This window comes from Aythya ferina, assembly GCF_964211825.1.
Source record: "Aythya ferina genome assembly, chromosome: 11".
NCBI classification, from domain to species: domain Eukaryota; kingdom Metazoa; phylum Chordata; class Aves; order Anseriformes; family Anatidae; genus Aythya; species Aythya ferina.
This window is the reverse complement of record NC_140307.1, coordinates 15,972,019-15,994,335: the sequence shown is the minus strand read 5'-3', so window position 1 is coordinate 15,994,335 and position 22,317 is coordinate 15,972,019. Positions and strand designations below refer to the sequence as shown.

Genomic DNA, 22,317 nt, shown 5'->3' with positions numbered 1-22,317 from the left:
AAATACAATTTTTGTTAAAATGTAGTCAGTAAGAAAAATATGGTTCTATACAGCTGATTTACCTACTTCAATTCCTGAAACCAATGGCTTATATTTGCCAGCTGTCCTTTCCAATCATAAGAAACTGCACAATCCCACCCTCCACATCTGCTAGCATTTTTGAGCCACCAACAAACTAACATGCAAATAAATGAACAAACATCAATTACAAGTCAAATGCATCAATAAAACATACTATAAATCTCAAAAATAGACATGTTTTTAAGGACAGAAAGGTTATGTACATGTTAAAGTGCATATATATATGTTTATAATCTAGATGTAATATATGTATTATATCTATACCTATATGCCTTTATATTGTCTATATATTTATATAGCTATACCTACACATGTATTTATCTATAAATGGCACAGGTATTTTACCTAATATTGTTCACATTGCTGGGTTATTTTTTTCCATTTGGGATAAGCTGCCAATTCAAAATACAGAACGTGATACACATCACTGTCATTAACCTTACTGTAAGCCACACAGAGACAAAATAATTTATTTACTAAAATTCTTCTTACTAGCAGAGTTCACAGGCACCTGAAAATGCAGAAATGTAGTATTTCAATCAACTTATCCACACACTTGCTCCATTCAGTCCCAACTGTTCTGCCAAAAGAGGAAAAAGGTTCCATAATTTTAGGGCAGGGAATGGGAAACTGCTTTACTAGAAATGGCCCTTGTTTCATTAATTTCTACAAGAAAATAAGATACATTAATCTAAAAAGCAACAACAACAAGAACTCTCTTAATTAAAAAAACTCATGATTATTCTCATTATTATTATTATTTTTTAAAGGTACCATATTGCTTCAGAAACTAGTAAGAATTAAGTCTTCTAAGGTCATTCCATATTATCTCCCAAGCCATTTTTCCCTAAACTTAACGATTCTTCTCTGATGTAGAGTCCCTGGCAAAAAGAAGTCCAATTACAACAGAAGATACACAGTTCTTTCTAGTTTTATGTCACATGCATTAAGCAGCATATAATAAAAATACAACTTAAAAAAATTACAATGAACTGTCAAATATATTGCAACGTAATAATGTTCAATTTCATTTAAAAAGCCTTCCAGCACCACTGACTTTCTTGGCTTTATTTAACCTGCAAGACCTTGAGAAATTATTAATGATTTTTTGTATATACACACACACATATTTATTTAAAGACAAAGCATATCATGACAGAGGTGGAGATGACAAAAGGCAAGAATTTCTTACATGAAGTCACACCTTTCCCAGCTCTTCATAGCAATTCCGATGAATCTGCCAGATGTCCCCATGGCAGCATGGAGGAAGGTAACACACTCTGCCCAGGGTCTTGAACTTGATCCCATACAGCTTTGCTCCTTTTGCCAGCTGCACTCAAAACCTGAGTAATTACCACCAGGTGAACCAGTCATTCCCAGAAGAACTTTTCAAGTGCCTGAGTTTGTATCGATGAAGTCTTTCAAATTACAAGGTACACATTTCAAAATGCACTCACCTGGTGTATTGATAGACAAAGCAAGGAGCTAGGAACTGCTGCACAAGTCATAAATTACAGACCAAAAAACCTCTGAAGACTGGCAGACATTCAGACCAAAGTGATCCAAAAACACTAAGAAGTTGAAAATAAAATGTAATTTAAATCAGCTCACCTTTTCAATACAATTCTGCCAATAGCAGGAATCTATCATAAACTAAATTGGGTATGATGGCATGCAGTAACTTTAAAGATGAGCATCAAACCTTCTGCATTTCAGTTTGCTAAAGACTTCATTTTGCTTATCCTTTGTCTGAAATGCATAGTGGAAGCAAAACAGTTGGAAACTGTTGGATTATGAGCTGTTTACAAAGAACTTTAGGGTGCTTTGGGGAAGGGCTCAAAATCGAGTATGTACACAGAGTTACAGCATCACGGTCTGGCTGAGGTCGGCAGGGACCTCCGGGTCGCTCTAGCCCAACCCCTGCCCAAGCAGAGCAGTTTGCCCAGCTTACACACAAGCAGCAGACAAACCAAACCAAAACAAAACAAAAGCACAGTATCACAAAGAACAAATCGCTGAAAGGGGACAGAAACCATAGTAGCTTTTTTTAAGTATAACATCTGCTTTTTTGTCAGAGGGACACGCAAACACTTGTACACATGTGGAGAATGAAATAGTGTCTCTCTGCAGGGACTTTAAAATCTCTGGAGCACATATGACAAAAATCGATAAATTAAATGTTGCTTTTATTGGGTTTTAATTTACTTGAAACTTTAAAGCCTTTGTGTGCATTTTACCAATGAACAGAAAATAAAAAGACTCATCCTGCGTAGTATCATCTTCAGAAAATGTCAGGCAGTCAATACATAACCTGATCCTTTGGAAATTCTCGCTCTAGACAAATGTTTTCTGTTGCTGAAGCAGATATTAAGCAACATTTTCCCAGAAAGAATGAGCTTCTTGTTCAGATTGTCTCTATCTTACGAGAACATTTCTTACATAAAGTCACTTCTTCCTGGAGAAGGAGAAAAAAAAAATCTTCATCTTTCATGAGAAATGTCTTGTATAAACGAGCTTTAGGGTTTTGCATACATCTGTCTAACATGGACTTTATAAATACTGTTAATGTCACAGTAAAAAGAAGACTAACTCTATGTTACACCTGAGACATCAAAAAGAACACACAAATCTCATTCCATTACCTTTTATAGGGGGGCAAAAATATAATGAATCATATTAGACAAGCAAAGACACCAAGCCACCAGCTCTCTGTTATAAACCTGAACACAGCAAGGGTCCTATCTTACAAACACTGAAGAGACGTTTCAGGAGAATTTTTACAGAACTACCACCAGTTCTTTCCTAAAATATCTGCATGTCTGCAGTTGAGCAGAACAACACCTTAAAAATCTAACCCAAACCAAGATTTTTGCTAGGCAATAACTTCTTAAAGCCCAGATTAGGCTTAGCACAATTTCTGCTGAAGTGCATTAGTATGCTCCAGGCTTTTACCTTAAGTGCCATGGCTTTACTCCTCTCCAAGTGTTCTCGTTACCTTTTATGCTTTCCTTTGAAAAGTGGCATTCAAAGCAGATTAATCACAGAATATTTGACTATGAATGTGTAATGATGCTCTTTATTTTGTTGTGAAGCTTTTCATTTGACTCCATCGCTAAAAGCAGCAGTTTAAGAGCAGATATAAAGCAGAGGACTGGTGATGTCAATCAGTTACACGGTCATACAGGCTATGACACCGTAGAGACAGTATTCCTATGTTCATGTTGCTGCTCTCCCCATCGTAAGGATTATTCAGCATTCTGTCTTCAGAAAGAAAATACTTTTATGGGCTTTTAATTCCTAGTATTGAGAAAATATTCTTATATTCAAGTCCAATGCTAGCCATACAGAGAACAACTTACAAAAATATACCAAAATCAAAGCCACTGGAAAATCTCTGTCCTTTACATGACTGTATTTTCTAGATGTTACATAGCTGGAATTATTTTTAAAACCCTAGGCTTGTATACAAACCAGGTTCAGAGCTCAACAAGACAGGTGTAAAGAGCATCAGACTAACATATTGCTAACCAGTAGAATATGGTTAACAGAACTCCAACACACTTGGAGTTTAGAAGTGCCCAGCTTTGAACTTCCGCTGTAAAAAAAAATTAAAAAAAAATGTATATTGTTTTAAAGACCAGAATACAAATCATTAGAGTACAATAATAATAACAATAAAGTAATAGTTTTATTATCAGAAATTTAGTTTGGAACAGAATACACTGTTCCAGATAAGCTGGTGAGTTAGTGTTCCGTATCAGAGTACTTTTTAAAAGAAATTAATGTGCAGTTGGTCAAATTCATCTTTGACATAGCCTGCTGAGGTCACCCAGGTTTCATTACAGATAAATACGGTTCAGTAGGCTCAGCTCTTACTATTTACTTTAAAAATAAGCTAAAAAGTCAGGACTGAAGATCACATTTCAGTAAGTTCTTAGAGGTTTTCAGTTGAGAAGCTGTCTAAGTGAAGACTGACAATCCACTCTAGCATATATACCTTTAGCATTTCCATACAGTTCTCAGTTTGCTGATTAGTTATTAGTTATTTAATGATTTTCAAATAAGAAACAGCAGAGAACTGTCTGGCAGCTGGATCAAGACATTTACCCTCAAGACAACAAATCCAGATAGCAAATACTTAACAACATAGATATTCATACTTGTAAAAGGCCAGAACGTACTCCATTTGTAATCCTGTCCCCCATGGACTGTTCCAAATGCACAGATAATTGGAGCCAAGTGGAACAGCTTGCAGACTCAGAACTACCTGAGCAATGCTTCTCTTGACCTTGCACGCACATGTCAGACCCAGCTGAGACTCTAAGCTCTCATACCTGAAATTACTGCAGTGCTACCCGCCTTGGACATGTCGTCTAGGAAAAATTGCTGATTAATTACTATGCTGTTAAGATAAAGCTGCTAATAAAGAAATGCATATACTGCAAGAAGTAATGCTGAACATTTAAGCAGAAAAGAATAGAAACAACAAAAATCAGAACGGAATTTCCCTCAAGCCAGCATTTCCTTCCTTTTGTTGGCTTACTGTACCACAGTAAAACAACAAAAAATAAGAATGGAGTTTCATCTAAACAGATAGTGAAGTCAGGTAACGTTAAGTTGTGCAGACTGCTTGAAAGCACATCAAATTTCACATGGAAGAGTCCTGCTGGAGTAGGGTTTTCAGTGATGATCTGAGCCAAATCCTTGAACTCTTTTTAAAAGATCTATGTTATGCCAATTATCTGGTTTATATACAAGTAAAACATATATATGCATTTTTATGATAATTTCTCAAATTCTCTTTCCATATGTTGTAGAATCTCTAAATTACTTATATCTCTTTAAAACAATGTTTAGTTATTGCAACAAATTTAAAAAGCTAGTATAAATCAAGTGAGAAAAGGGTCAAAAGATTTTCAGCAAGTCTGATGCAATGACGCTAGCAGCATGTGAAGGTTTCTGTGGATCAGAATAGCTGTCAGCTACTGTATGCCGTTTCCTAGCGTACTGGAATTTTCCCCCATTATCGTATCTACGCACTACGCCAGCAGACAGATGGTAGCAAGGTGCAAAATACGTAAGGGATATAGATCAGTTGCATGATAGGAAACTTGGATATTTTTCCATGGTATCCGGATTCATGTCAAGAATATAGTATCAACCACATCATTATTCTAGAGCTATTATTCTATTACTATGAGATCTTATGAAGAATATATATATACAAGCATGCATATACAAAGCAAATATATATCAGTATATTCCCATGTACTTTATATATGTGTGTGTACATATAAATGTATATATGTATAAAGAAAAAAGGAATTTTTCTTCTTCAGACTTTTTTCAATTACAGCCATAACTGGCCATCTTGAAAAAGGAAGGAGGAAAAACATAGGTAGTCAAACATACTTATACCATGCTAAGCAAAATGAAGAAAAAAGGGAAAAGGTCAAAAATAACCAGAGATGGACAGAGCAAAAGCTATTCGTCCTGTAATAGGCTTGCAGTGCTTGAAGGTTTCTATTGAGATGGACTGCTTGGAAGGACAGTACCTTATGATTCGTAACATGTATAAATTGACACTGTAAAACTTCCTTTGACTTTTTTTTTTCTCCTCCTATTTTGCTGTATTTTTCTTGCAGCTGAGTCATTTCTGTTATTTTTTTTGGACAAGCAAAAACAATTTTTCATTCTATTTCAGTTTGTTCAGAAATTTACAAAGTTTTCAAAAAGGAAATTTCTTAACAGAAGTTTCTTCATCAAGTTCTTAAAAATGAAGGGGAAAAATTAAACCAGGCAATTTTAAAGACAGAGTTTCAGCCAGTTAAATTTGTTCTAACTACACTATCATTATTGAAATTGCAATTTTATCCACCTACAGATTTCAGAATAATATTTAAATCAATCACAGAAGTAGTTCAGAAAACAACAGTACAAACAATCACCTAGCTACTGCATAAGTCAAGCCAAAGAAGTTCATCTCTGCAACACGTCTATGACTTTCATATGAGCTATGTAATTAATTTTAGGAAGACCATCTGCACTGATGGAAAACCCATCAGATTCCAGATAGTTAAGTAGACCTGCCACTGGAAATCTGGGGGAACTTGCTTCCAGTTTGCTTTATCTAGCTCCAACTTCCAAGTCTTAGGCCTCATAATACAGTCTTGTGCTAGACTTAACCATGTTCTTCTACTATCAGGAGCCTTTTTCTCTGTTCTGACAATTGCAGACCATAATTATATCTCCTTTTATCCCTCTTTTGCATAAAATAAACAGATTATTTTGAGCTTTGGAAAGCTTGTCTTGTAAGATCAGATAATAGCATTTCATTGTTTCTTCTCTTACCTCACACACATGCAGATCACTGTTCATACAGCACTGAAAACCTGCTCTAAAAAATAAATAAGAAAAAATGTGCTATTACATTTCCAAAATATGCTTTTACAGCCTGCTACAGTCATACCTGGGCTGCAAGTAGCCAACAGGATTATGGCTGGCGATACAGAACATCTGGGCACTCAGAACGATGATTGGTAGTCACGCCTGACAATCACTCCCATTTCTTTTTCCTTCTGATGCATTCAATGACAATTCACACACTGACAGCTGAAGACACCATTAAATGGAGTTGTATGAACATACAACTTGGCCTGTCTTAACCTGGAGACTGTCAGGCATGGTAATGGGTTTTTATTTTAAGACATTTTGTTCATCAGGAAGTAATTGATCCATCTGAGAGGAAGGCATAATTCCTTTCTTATTCATAGCAGGTAACCTGAGGCAGATGTGACAACATTTTAGTTATAAATATGGACCTGTCCAACTATGCAGTATTATTCCTCATACTTGAGCAGCTCGTAAAGGGTCTGGGGCATCAGCATCCAGTGATCAAAATCATAAACTACTATCAATACAGCATATGCTGTCAAAAACAAGGTATCAAGTTTGATATAAAGCCTAAACATTTCCCAATGTATTCACAATTTAAAACATTTTAAACAATTTCACTTTGAATTTATTTAAAACCACCAAAGAATGAACCTGGCAAACTTTAAGTACAAAATTAATACTATATGCATTAGTTTCATCTGTCAGAATTATAATTTCTCACTCCCTTCAAAGATTCCCCATGGCATAAAGGAACCTACTATTTAAAAGCACATAATGCAAATGTGGATTGTTTTTAAGAAATTAAAAAAAATAACAATTCATTGGTAAGTCAAAACCCCATGTCTGTAAGAGAATGAGTTTGCTGATTACACAAAGATTTTTTTTTTTATTTTTATTTTTATTTTTTAAAGCAGATGCTCATAGAAAATACTATGTAAAGATAGGAAGGAAACTTATGACACACAGCCTCACCACTTTCTGGTGCCATCACCTACTTTTGAAGGCTACAGAGTTGAAACAGCTCAGACAGCCTTCGCCAAGGAAGGGCATTCATTTCTGGAAGTAACATTTTAAATTAGCACCATAGACATGCTTCAGCATGATTCTGTAAGGGAGTTAAGGCTGTTCTATGATACTAATCACTGACATAAAATAAGATTAGCTCTTTAAATTGGCTGTGCAGGTTCATTAAGCTAATGGCTTTTAGTCATTTTCTACAACAAACTCTTCACAAGCTTTATTCCATGTTCGTATATCCATGCAACAGCACATCGTGAACTGGCTGCTCTGCACCTGTGGCTGAAGTTACCTCTACCTAACTTGTAACAAAGCACTTCCTTAAATGTGGAGGTAAGCAGAATACAACACACTTATTTTAGGAGAGGAGATACGTATTCATAGCAATTTACTTTCAGTAAAACTGGAATCATTTACACAAAGTATTCCACTAGAACTATGGAAAAACTCAGTGAACTTAGTTTGGTTTGCATTGATTTTTAGCTGTGCAGGCACCTGCCCCGTGTCTTCATTTTTCATTCTTCAAAGAATTCACAGTGTTTCATAATACAGGCTCGTTATAAAATTTTGGTGACAGCAAACAGCAGTTTTTCAAAGTAGACCGACACAGAAACATAAAACAATTTTTCATTATCAATTAAGCTTTGAAACTAGATTAACTATTTTTCATCATGCTATTGCAAAAACAAACAACAAAACTTCATGAAAACCAGTATCTTGATGTTTAGTCCTCAAAATGGATTCTACCAAGCCCCTCCTAGTAAGACCCTTATTTAGAATGGCATGTATAACAGGTAACCCAATGGTAGACTGCAGTTAATGGATTTTTAAAGCCGAAAAGGATGTATATGTTCATTGGTGTGGCATATACCAGAGAATGAAATGGATCCTAGTATGGTTTTCCTCCCTGAAGTCAAAATGCAACAATAAAACCCTGTTTTGCTCCAGCTGTTGCCGTAGTCCTATCATAGCAGACATGCTCACATCCCACAAAATCGGTGCTGTATATATATCTGACCAGGAGTCCCTATCACAGCCTAACTAATTCAGCTCTGCTCAGTATCACCCAAACACACCCAACCAGCCAGCTTTGGTGGCTCTTCAGCAGCTAGAACACTGCAACTGATATCATGCTGGAAGCCTTTATGCCCTCAAGTAACTTCTGGAAGACATATTTCAACATCTTAGCTATCCCATTGATTTCCAGGATCTGTCAAGATCTTGGAGGAAAATCTGAAATCCTGAAACACAGGTTAAGTTTAATGATCACAGTACATGGAAGGAGTAATTTAAATTATTTTCCTTTAAATGAGAACTCTACCATGTGCTAAATATTTCTCAAATATGATTGTGAGGAAAAATGTGAGGTCTTTACATCTGATAAACCTTGCACAAATGTAAGGTTCCTCTCCCCACTAAGAATAAGTGGCCTGTGCAGCAAGAAGGCTGTGTAGATGTACACATACAATCGTAGAAAGGGAATTAATAAGGAGACTTCTAGCTATTCCAATACCTAAACTGATCCTGTGTTCAAAACCTTGGAAATATACATCACTAGTTATTTCACTCCTCAACAGAAGCCTCTTTTAACTCAATCTCAGGAAGCAAACACATCAAAAAGCTGTTTAACTTTGATATTCCACAAAGCACTGCACTGTGCTACAGCAATTTTCTTTGCCATGTCCTAATTTTTTTTATTGTTGTTGTTGTTTTTCCTCATTTAGAGAGATTAACTGCCAAAGTATGTTGTGAGTTTGAAGGTCTAAGAGAACACTAAAAAATCTAAAAATCTAAAATTCACACTAAAATAACTAGAGAAACAAAAATCAAGTTGCTGCCTTGGTGAACCAAGTAATTTATATAGAACCAGTGAGAACTATATTGCCAGTCAGAGGAGTCAAATATTACTGGAAGATAAGCTGGCAAACCAAGTTACCTACATACAGTCCTAAAAGCCTCTTAACCTTTGCTCAATCCAGCAAATTATAAAGGAGACAGATAATCTTCCCGAGATACAGAAAACAAAAGCAAAGTGGAGAAGAAAATGCCAAGTTATATGACATAAGAAATAACACTATTATTTCTTGGAAAACCTCCACCCAAATCCTGGAAAGAGAAATAAATAGAAAAATGTCTTGCAACACAACTGCTACTAAATCAACTTAATAAAACAAGCTAATAGCTACGTTTCACTAGGCAGTAAATTGCTAAATTCCTTTCCCCACTGAAGGATTGCATTTTTAAGTTTCCAAAGCTCGGAAGTTTTGCTTTTGTATTAGGTACATCGTCCGCTGACCACAGCTGTAGCTCAGCTTCTGGAGAGCAACAACTGCATGTGCAGATCCAGCAGTGGGAAGCTGCATGCGTTATTTCAACAACAGCTCCTGACCAAAGGCAAACCTTACTGCCAGACAGCAGGAACACTGTGGGAGCAGAACCTCTCCCCCTCTCTCTTCAGGAACTGCAATTTCTAGAGCGTTGCATCAATAGTTATTTGCCTCAGTATTAGAAAAAAACATCTTAGCTCATCAATCACAAACATATTCTCAGACACCCACAGCAAAACCACCCCCAAACACTAGGCAAAATGTATATATACACCAGGAAAAAAAAAATCTGGCAGATGAGCAGTCTTTTTAGCAAAGTAAATCCTTTACAATTATCAGATTTCTATACTATCTTTTGATTTAACTACCCAGTTACATGGATTGCTGTGCAGATACCACACAGAATTTACTGAACTTTCAGTCTCAAACTCCTAGCCTTAACAGTCATGCTGCAATATCATTCCTGTTTGAGTAACAAAATTCATTTAAAGATGAACTAGATAACATAGCAAGCAAGGACTTACTTTTAAAACCTATGAGATTGTATAATTTACCATCTCCTTTTCTACCATACATTTACATGTCCAGATTAGAAGTATTCATCTCTCATTATTACAAATACATTATACAATTACTGTTGTATGGCAAACTTTCAGAATGCTCCAATACAAAATATCTTAGGTTCATTGTTTTGTATTTGCTTTAAGAGATTTTTCCACTTAGACATCTATCAAATTCAATTCTCACTCTAGCCTACAGAATTTTCAACTGTGAGCCTGAACTATCAGATTTCATCCCCCGTTACATGCAATCTCCTGTATCAAAGTTGACTATTTTTCCAGAAAGACACCTGAAACTCAGCAGTTCTTCCTAAAGTAAAGACACACAAGCAATTCAAAATCTTAAATGTTCTCAGTATTTAAAATTCTTTTAGATTATATGATCAGGCCTCCTGAAAAAGAATGAACTACTCACATCCAGTCTTTATGTATCCACCCAAAATATGAAATTAATAACAAACATACATAGTGACCTTTAGTTGATCTAGTCCTAATCAGCTAGCTACATAATCTATTTATTCTGTTATCTGGACTACAACATAAACAGGATATTCCCTCTGCCACCTAGCAGTTGTAGCCATGCATGGTGTTTCTAATCAGACAAAGTACGTACTCCTTAAATAAATGGCTAAATCCAAACCATGCAGTTCAGCCTCCTCTGGACTTTCTTAAAGGTAGAAAAGTGAATTATTTCTGCCAGTTAAAAAGAAAATATTAATCGGAATTATGATAAACTAAAAGTTTTGTGAAAGCACAAGCCGAAACTGTCAACAACTCTACTGCTTCTCATACTCCAGAAGAAATGAAAATTATACCACTGATTGGGGGGAAAAAAAGCTTTTATTCCTCATGAATTTTAATCTTGTTTTTCACTGTGCTACTTCTCTCAGGATTTGGGAAACGCATAGTGCTGGTGTTCATCAGAACATGCCTACAGGCCCACAGGCACGTTCTTACTTAGCTTTCATATTTGCCATACAAGACTGCTGCTTCGTTTTGGGGGCCTTGCCCAGGAGAAGGCTGATGAAACATCACATACTTTTATCTCTGTATTTCTTGCCTTAATGACTATGCAGAGTTGTTGTATGGTCTTTGACATGTACAATAAAAAAAGACTGTATTAGTAACAGAAATTTCTGAGAGAACTGGGACTCCTGAGCTGCTTTTTTATAGCTTCAGGGAGGTGGGGGATGACAGATTTTGCTGACATTTACTCTTGGATAGCATTGAAATGTGAAACTGAAATGGTTCATGAAATGTATGTTGCTTTCTTCACAGTATTGGAAAATAACTCTACTCTCTTCCCAAATTAAACATAAAAATAAAAGAACGCTTCATGATAGCTGCTTTCTGCAAAGCTTATATAAATTGTTTTTAGCCGTCACTGTCTGGCCCAAAGCTTAATTCCACTGAGCTGCTGAGAATAAAAGATGGTGATTAAAGGAATACAGTGCCACTTCAAACACTATTTTTGTCATGTATGAGGAACAATATCATAGATTAGCATCCTAATGTATTTTGGAATTTCAGTATGTGGCTGTGATATACCCCAACCCAGAAATCTGGCTAGTAGACTGTAGTGAGTGACATTGGTCTATAATAGTTAAAGATTACTGGTTTCATATAAAGCTGCATTCATCTGATTTTAACACTGTCCAGCACAGGACATGCTGGATCTGATTTCCAATGCTGAATTGCATTAACAGGTTGAATGTGCAATTGTGCTGAGCTAACAGGTAAAATTCAGTGTATCAAACACTATTTTCCCTTTCAAAACACACACATCTCATTCAGTCTCTTTCCTCTGGACACATGCAGTAACTTCTCCTTTTATTTAAATATGTTTTCTTGATCATGAAAACTGAAAGATTTACTGCATACTGCACCTTTTCCTTCATAATCCAAGCAACTATGGGAATCTATGTTAGCTGCAAACCTAAGCCAATGAGTAATTCTTCCTCACATAATTTCAAAATTTTATCAGCAGTAACACACATTAATATTATATTCCTAACTTTCATCAACCATGTTAGTTTTGATATAAAATTTCTTACACCTTACTTCTGTCAGACTGCTCGGGCTTCTGCCTCAAACTCCCTTCAGTAACATCCAGCTTGACACGTAGCTAATACACTGCTTCAGCGAAAGAGATTTAGCAGTTCAGCGTTACAACTTGGTTGTTCTGTGACTTTAATGGACCTTATGCAGTGTCTCCTCAGAACACGTTGCAGAACATTGACCAATTTACTTGTAGCGCTGGGCAATGGTCATCACACAATAAATGTCAGTCACGACTTAGATTTCATAAGCAAGTTCCAAAACTATCTGAATGACTCATTTTGACACACAAAGTATTCAAGATTTTCTGACTTGAAAGAACATTTTATTTGGGAGAGTAACTTTTTTCAAGTTAAAATAATCATAATAAAACTTAAAAAAAAAAATCTCAGAACTAAAAAGAGAATTCTAGTGGGCTTTCAGGTGTACTTAAAATGTCACAGTCATATTTTCAATTTCCTATTTCCCCTATAAGCTTTATGTAATAATCCATTCTATGACTAAAAAATTTGGCAAAGCTAAATGAACAGATCACAATTAGTTTCATCTTCAGCAGCCAGTTGTAAATTTCTGATTATTAGAGAGGGAAATCTCTCCTTTCCTTATCTGATTCAGTTTTCAGTTTTAATAACTGAAACTGCAGCATAGGCATTTTCTGAAGCAAAAGTAGTGAAAAATGAATAAAATAAAGCTTTTAGAGAAGGCCTCAACACAGAGATAAGTGCTATTAATTTCAGTGGGTGGTATGCTTAGAGACATGACAATAATGTAAGCAGGGACAGAGTAAAGCTCTTGGGTTCCAGTCCAAATCTTTCAAACAGAATGCTCTAACGAGAGTCCAAAGTCTAAATTTAGGTGTCTAAAATTAAAACAGACCAACTATCTAAGGGGTCAACCTTCTGTGTCTTCCAGTTAATTTAAGATACAATATGGTTACTCAGTTGTATGAAAAAAACAGATCACTAATAGTTTACTCACATCCCAGTTTTAAGGGCACAGGTTTACCATATAGCCATTTCCTGACCTTCATCAGTTTTCCCCAAAGTTGAAAACTTGGCCTCAGAGACAAAGCTCCCTTTGTTCATAATATTCCTAATATCAAAAACCTTCTTTCAGAAAGAACTGGGCATGTTTATTCAGGTTACTCAAGTTTGAGTCTTAACCTTGGGCAATAACAGAACTGATAAACACATTAAGCAGCTCTTCGCTTTCAGTTTTTATAACAAACAAACAAACAAAAAAAAAAAGACATATCTCCTATCCACTCCTTCATTCCCCCTTTAAGTTCTCTATTAAGTAAAGAATAAGGTAGAACTTTGAGTCAGTGTTAATCTTCCAAACATTCAGTAAACTACAACTGAGAATGACTGGAAGTTGTACAATTGCCACTGTTGGACCATGAAAAGATGGATTAATAGGATGTGGACATCTACAAAACATCCATTTCCAAATGGTTGAAAAGTATTCAATTATAATGCAGCACTACTTTTTTTTTTTTTTTTTTTTTTTTAACCCTCCTGTCAGTCTTATGAAAAATCTTTAACAGAACCACAGAATAGAGCGCTTTAACCTGCCTTTAGCCAGAGAGAATACAACAGACTCAGAGACAGATTACATAGATGCCACCCATGATTAGGTGAGAAATCTTTTGAGGACTTCATTTCTATTGCCATTTTGCTACACACTTCCAAACACAATCCACTGGCCCACGTGTGTCCTACCTGCCTGTGGAAGCTGTGGAGCTCCTACTTACCCTGGCTACAGCATCTGACTCTTCAGCTCCAGCTGAGGAGAGACGGGCTGTTAGCATTACATGCTCACACTTCAGCACCTGATGTATCAGTTAAGAAGGTGATTAGCATAATATCGTTTTACAGATATTCTTTATGAGGAAGGAAATGTTTTAATAATAAGAGCTCTTAGATAAGCCAATAACCACATAGCAACTCATCAGGAACCCCAAATTCCCCTTTCCCCACAAGAAACATCACAGTTTTGTATACGACATTCTTTGTCTTGTAGAAACAACAGCTATCTGTGGCGGTTCAATCACTTCTTGCAGCTGTTAGGGTTTGTTTTTTTCATCCCATGAAACAAAACAAATGAACACATAAACAAAAATGAGAGTTCTGTCATCTGAATTGTCATTCCTTGTTGCTAATGGTCTTCTTACTAAACGTCATGTTCTCCTTTCTAAAAGGATACAAAATTTTCTGCTGTATTAACAAACATTCTGTAACATCGCCTTCTTGCTACTCAAGGAATTTCTTTCCCTCCCAGAAAAATAAAACTAGAGCAAGAACCCTTCTCCTATAAAAGCAACCTCAGCACCCTGTGCTTGTATTATGCAGAGGCCCTTCCTCATCACTTTACAGAAAAAGCAAGAGGTTTTACAAGGTGTGTAGTTATACCACAGTTACTTTCTTTGCCTTTCCATGATGACAGAAAGAAGCTTTTGTTGAAAATGTAAAATTACGGGGCTTGCTTTTCATTAGGGATTTTTGTAATGCACTAAATTATGAAAAAAAAGTCTTGAACACATTCATCTCACCATTAGTGAGTAGCTACTGCAAATATATTCTCTCATTTTACGGAAGTAGTCTAGACAAGCTATTACAATATGCCACAGTTTTCAGATTGAACAGCAAATCAATAAAACGTTTTGGTACAGCTCTCACTTTCAGCTGGATGCTGACTTTATTTATTTCTAAGACCATACGTGAATCTTAGGCAAAAAGTCATTAGCACCAAAGAACTTATTAAAAAAGCCCTAGCATTTAGATGCTTCACCACAACCAAGATTCACTATGTACAAATAGCTGCTCAAGTTGCATCTTGCTAACAGTAACAAAAATGTTTATTTAAAATAATAAATGGTCTGTTGGTTGCTTGGCTGACTAGTAATCCACATCAAAAATATCCTATGTAAAAAATGGCTTGACATTTTGGTGAGAAACTAGAAGGTGATTATTGCACTCAGACACCAGAATACTGCAAGTGGTTCTATGCATACGTTATGCTGCTGTGCAAACAAACCACAACAGAAATGAAACACCAATGGTATAACATCAGAACAAAACCAAGTGAAATCCAAGCCCACGGTGAAGGGCTTAAGAAGCCCTGCATCAAATCAGTCCCTAAAACCACCTCACCTCCCCAGTCTTCCCTGCCGGGAAGTCAGCTGAGCCAGAAGGAGGCCCTCACCGCGCGCTGCATTGCTGCATCCCCTGCTGCCAGCTTGGGGCAGGACAGACAGCTGGATTAGAGATAAGGGCCCATGGAAAACCTGACGCTGTACACTGGGGGCAGCAAGTTATCCTGTTCTTTATGTACATATGCACACGCAGGTAGGCACTTGTACATATAAACACTCTTGCACGTGTTTTGTTTCTTTCTTTCCTCTCTAGAGGTGTATAACCATTTTGTAGCCAACATCCCTCTCTGCCCCAAGAAAAGGCTTACCGTCTGGAGTAAGTGTTTAATTTTTGCATAAAGGGTGATATTCTACTTCTCTAAGGGTTCCTGTCCCCTTTTCTCTAAATGATTAAATTAAAAATAACAAAATATTAGGACATCTCTTTTGGTTCTGCCACAGAAATAGAGCATACTATTCTATGCTAGGAGACGTACCTTCCTGAATTTCCTTTCAGACCAGGTGGTGGAGGTGGATTTGATCAGTACTGCTGTGAGCACACATGTTGTGACTATTGCTTTAGTTTCAGCCAGCAGCACGGTTCTTGCAGTTAGTTGAAGAGTTCTCAATAAAATTTGATAGTCAGAAGCAGAAAGGATGCTAACCCGACAGAAGAAACTGCCACACTCCATACTGTTGTCTCTTGGGAACACTAGAGGTAGACAAAATTACTGCTTCAAATAAATCAGAAGAAACAAAAACTGCAAAACAGTGCAAGGAAAGACCAAGAGATGAATATCTGCTCCTTGAAGAGCCTATGGCATGAGAAAATGAAGAAGTTTCCTCATCTCTGAAGCTGTTATTCATATTCTAAATGTTTTCTTCCCTACATACCCTGAACTGCAGAAATAATAACCAGAGAAAGCAATGTTTTGCTTCTGCTAAGTTAATAAACCCATTAATATTTACTTCAAATATGCAAGCATTTTAACCATAGAAAAAAGTCTGAGTGCTAACAGAGAGATGTGTGACAAATGCTTTTGGACCTTGAACCCCCAGTTAGAGTAATGCCTTCTGTTTCTGTAGTCAGTTAGCTCCAGATGTGAGGCAACAGCCAGCTGTTGACTCTTCCCCACTGCAGCAATGGGACACCCTCATATTAACCACCTAGAAAGCACCAAAGAAATGGTCATCAACAAAAAGTTAGACAAAATGCTTAAAATAAATCCATATTCATAATGAAAACAAAGACATTTTCATGCTAATATTAGTCCACCCTCCTTTTAAAAATTTCACCTGTATGTTAATACACAACTAATCACACAGAAGACACCCTTATTGATTAAAGGACTGTACAGACATGATTTTTTTTTTTGTGCGCAGTATTGCAGCTTGTGAAAGTTCTCACATTATGTACGACCTCCAAATAGTGTAAACCCTGAAATTGTCACAAGATGTAAACTGGCAGTCAAACGCCGTCCCTTCCATTTCAGCACCAACTCATATTTAGATTCCTCCTCTGCAGAGTAATCTTATAAATTCAGTTCCTTTAAGAAAGGCACAGAAGATAGGTATCTGTTACTGAAGATCAGCGAGTACAAGGTAAACAAAGGTTTTCCTAATGACACCAAAACCAGCTTTCAGCATAAGTACATTAGTTATCATAAGCAAATGAATAGCTTAAACTGCAATTGCTAGCAAGCAGCATGTAACCGGGTCTGTGTTTTCATCTTTGGCTGAATGTCCAAAAGTGAACTTTCAAACTTCAACCAGAAACCTGGTACTTGCTGCAATCAATCTGTAGAGGTTGGCTGTAAATTTTGAAAATACCTGGAATAAACAGAATTGGCACATTACAAGTCCTTCAATAAATGCAGAGACAGAATCTGCAATAAAAGACTGATCACACCTTATGTTTCTGCACACTATTCAGATTAGGAAAAATAGGAGTTTGGATGCCAGAAAGAAGTGTTTTCAAAAAGTAGAAACAGAAAGAAAAAAAAAAAAGGAGGGGGGGAGCTGCTAGGAGAGAAGAAGGCAAAAGATCCTGGAGAGGAGGCCCTGAAAGCAAGGGAAAATCCTAGCTATCATATCATAGATGCATGGAGGTCAGTGCATGCCAGGGGATGCCCAGGCCATGATGCCAAGACTGGTAACTACGAGGAGCTGCGGAACACAAAACAATGTGACTTTCTACCCTTCCTGAAGCTGCTGTGATCTCTCTGGTGGGAACAGAAGTCAAGACCTAGTAAATATAGTGCTGGCAGCAGAGTAGCTCAGTGAGTATGCAAAATGAATCAAGTATGGCAAAAGCTCAAGCCTTGTTGGTTCTTAAATAAACCTCAGGATACAGTTCCACTAGAGGCCATTTTTTGCTGTTTCACCTGTGAGAGCTGAATTAATTTCCTGCGTGTTCTCCTCCACATGCTGTCATCTACCTTACGAAGAGTTATCACCAATTTACAAAGTTTAAGCATGCTTTATTCATTATTTAACATAAAAACTAAGAAGAAAAAAAAAAATCACACCTCAAAAAGATAGAAAACATTTATACAATTAAACTTCCTTTGTAACTGCAGGTCTCAAATAACTAGGGTTAAAATCATAAAAATGTTTTATTAGAAAACAGAAAAGATTCTTTCAGGAAAAAAAAAAAAATCATTTCATCCTGCTAGCTGCTACCTCATGGAAAAATACAGTCAACTCAAGTTGAAAATGAAACACTAATCTACAGTCCAAGTTCATAACAATAAAAAAGGTTCTGAATCCATGGAAGAGTAGCAAAAATTATTATTTTACTTCACAATTCCTATTTTATGTATCATGAAAGGAAGCAGGCAGAAGTATAAAAGGTTGGGCAAAAAAGAGCATTTTAGTCTCTTGGGAGTTCATTTTATGCTGTAATTGGTGAAAAGCCTCCCTAAAAAGGTTATAAATGCCATATTAATTTCATTAGGAAAGCTCCCATGGCATATTAATTTAGTTTCTGACACCGTTACTGCATCTTTTCAGATACGTGAAATCTTAGGAGGCAATTACCATGTAACAAATATATATATGTATATATATAACAAATAACAGTAAAGATCTGAGAAAGGCAACTATTTTAAACAGGTTGGCGATAATTCAGCTTGGAAGTATGCATGTTTATTAATACACTAACGCTCTTTTTTCATTAACAACACACTGACACAGCAAGAGATAGCAGGCTATGCTATTGAAATTATGTTATCCTCGAGGCCTTTGTATTTGCAAAGATTGCATGAGGAACTCTCAGAAGATTAATGACCTACTCCTTTATTTAAGGCAGATACTCATCTTTAGTGATTACATATAAACTCTGAAGCCAAGCATGAAATTTAACAACCGTCTTATCTTACGATGCTAAGACGGACTTTTTTTTTTCCAAACACTTGCTACACTCAACACCGGAGGTAATTCTAGACACATAAAATAGTTTAAATGCCAATTTGTCAATTAGCATTAGCAGCTTCCTCATCCTGGCCTTCATTCTGTAATCAGACTTGCAGGCCTCTGAAGCTACCTGTGGTCTCATTAGTTAGAAGAAGCCAACAGGAGCTTTCTTTCATATGATAAATTTATGACATATATCTGTCAAAATAAACATTTAGATACTTGCAAATCTCTCACACTATTATCAAGTTTACAAATAGAGCATGTATTCTTTACTGCTACAGCTTTTCATGAATTCTAAAGCCTGCATACACTTAGCTGTTAATTGAGATGTCCTGAGCACAGCTATCATACAAAAACAATTATTTTGACCAAGTTTCAAACACATGCCATTCGTTCAGCCTCACTTAGTCATAAAAAAGGGAATAAAATAGAGAGCTTCTTTAAACCACAAAGATGCAACCTGTACAACACTGCTACTTTGTATTCATCCATGATACTCATCTAAGTAATGAATTAAGAATCTACAAATCAGGATCAAGTATATTGCTGACAGAGGGTGTTATAGTTCAACTAGACCTAGATGGTTTTTAAGTAGCAACTCCACCACCAAATTCTATAGCTAAGGACTTGCAGCCTAAGCATCCCTTCGTCAAAAAACAAAAACACTCCACTGCAGCCAACAACAGATGCAAAGTCTCTGAAGAATGTACCCATTAATACCTAGAAGCTATATTATGGAATTAAAAAAAAAAAAAATGTTTTAAGGACATTCAGCCCTATTCCTGCTACTCCTGTGAACACTAACACACATTTTATTCTTTTATTCTTTGGGCAACTTCATTTAATATTGAGAGGTATGAAGCAAATATTTCAGATTTTTTTTTGTTTGGTGCCTGATAGTTATTCACAAATAAATGTAACCCTGTGACAAGCAAGAATAGTGTTCATCAGCCAACAAACATTGATAATTGTTCTACATTATTTTAGATCCACAGCAGCAAGAATGAAGTGTTAACTGGTTGCCAATCAAGTATGTGTTCTGCAATGATTTTGAGGAAAATAAATAATTGAAAAGGGCATTGCTTTAGTACAGAAGGGAAGCTGGAAACAAATGTACAAAGCAAGATAGTTGTCACTAAAACAAAATAATTTTAAACCCATAAAAGTGTGCACACAGAAAAGAAAGGCATTCAATATTTCTGAGTACACGGGACTCTTAGTTAACCGTGGATGAAAATACAGCATGAAAGGTAGCTTCCTTCCATTGGATTTTCTTCTGCACAAAGTTAAAAGCAGAAACACTGCCAAATCACATATGACCAAGTAGCCCTCTCCGACTAGGAACCTAGCAAACTGACCAGTATTCGTAAACGTTGATCGTTCTTATTGAAGCGTAATTATTATTGAATCACATACTGTTTATTTTAGGTTAAAAATTCAATTTATCATGACCATGTTTCAATCTAATCTGGTTTAAAAAAAAAAAAAAAAAAAAGGATAAAATTGCCTGCTTTTCAGGTTACCATCTGAGGTGACAAGAAGCACTGCCTTGCAACTTATGAACTGTCTCCAAAAATATTGTATTTCTTAACAGCAGTGTTTGCTCAAATGCTCTAAAATCAACAAACTTTTCTCACATATACGATTGCTATTGGTACAGAGAAAAAAAAAAAAAAAAAAAGCAGTAGAAGGAACACCTCAGAGACATGACATTATGAAATGTATTTGCCATGGCTTAGGAAGGACTATACAACTGCAAGTTTGGTTTTAAATAGACATGTCTAAGGGCTAGGAAACTGCTGATTTTCACAAAGTAAGGAAGAACACAGAGGATGAGGGTTTAGGGCTGAACTTCAGATTCACTTTTTTTCAAGTATAGGACCAGTTTTTGAATTGGAGTTTGACAGTTTAACTATTAATGAAGTTACAATTTTACATGGTGGTTTAATCATCAAAATGAGAAAAAAGCTTTTAAAAATCCCTTCACATGACCTTGAAGCCTAAATCCCATTCTAAGAAGTTATGTGGTTTTTACTGATATTAAAAATAATTCATTGTAGTCTCCTTCTCCCTCAAAAAAAAAAAAAAACACCACTAGAATCATTTCAAGTATAGCCACACAAGACTTAAATGTTCTGCTGCAAAAACACTAATCAAAGACATACCAACCACTGTACACTTAAAGCACCGGTCTTTGTTACATTTGATGATCTTTATCAAATCCTGTGATATCTATGTATGTAAGAAGATACAGTCATGAAGAATTCATTCGTGAACTACGAGTAATATATCTATAAAAGAAATATGCTTATTCTTAACTATAATATGTTTCCTGTAAAACTGTGAAATCCTGCTACTAACTTCTGTAAATACAAGAAACCTTCATCTTATTTAACATGCACTATATGCAATGACCCAATTTAACAGTGCAAGGCTTGAAGAAAAGAAGAGCTGTTAGATCTACAAATATATAACATCACTTCATTCCAGCCAAACAAGCAGGGGGAACATGCAGAAGCAACACAGAAGGAACACTGCATCTTATTAGCAGCTCTCTGCATCCGGTTATTTTATTAAACAGATGATAGGCTTTTAATTCCTGAGCAGCCAGAACACAACAACAACAAAAAACAAAACAACAATATATTTCTGGCAAACTACTGCAGGATTGGCAAAAGAGATTTCAAAAAGCTTCCTCAATGTTTTGAAAATGGCCTGAGCCAAAAAAAAAGTTTTATGAGTACTTTTTCTGTAACAGGACAGGGTTCATATGACCAACAAATACACCATCCCTATGTAAAACTGTATGAGGTTAAAAGCCTTCTAGAGGTTTTCAAATAATTATTTTCGCTATTCATCAGTAACTCATTCTTTCATAGCACGTGCCTGTAAATCTTCAGCTACTTTTTCAACAACCTCTTTCCTCTCTATCAAAAAGACAAGAAGCCCCTTATACCTATATACATGCATACAGTTCCATATAGAGAGCTATTGCATTTCGTTGGCTTTGTACCTTAAGCTGGAAAATCACATAAAGGTCATATTTTGCATAAAAATCTGTATAGAAAGTTAAGACCTGCTTTGGTGTTTTACCTTCACAGCAAACCCCGATCTTCCTGCTGTATTTAAAGAAAAAATGGAACAGATGGTGTAGGGTGCTCAATATCTCAATTTATACAATTATAATTAACACCACATTAAATTTTTCATGGTAGGATGATATAACCACAAGCTACCAAAATTAGAGTTTCATTTATTAGAGATTTTTTCTCCTAGATCTCCAGATTTTACTGTACAGCATTGAAACAGCTGCAAAATAACCTCCTCT

General features: G+C 36.1%; 1 protein-coding gene across 7 annotated transcripts in view; it reads right to left on the bottom strand.

The window, feature by feature from the left end:
* Positions 1 to 22,317, bottom strand: part of OTUD7A (OTU deubiquitinase 7A) — a 118,271-nt gene that overhangs the window by 81,765 nt on the left and 14,189 nt on the right. For 2 of the 7 annotated variants that reach the window (XM_084532420.1, XM_084532426.1), the window contains exon 1: positions 1,274 to 1,358. The exons of the other annotated variants lie outside the window; for them this stretch is intronic. The gene's annotated coding sequence lies outside the window, so the exon portion shown is untranslated. Of the gene's footprint in view, positions 1 to 1,273; positions 1,359 to 22,317 lie in introns of those variants that run through there. 7 annotated transcript variants of the gene reach the window in all.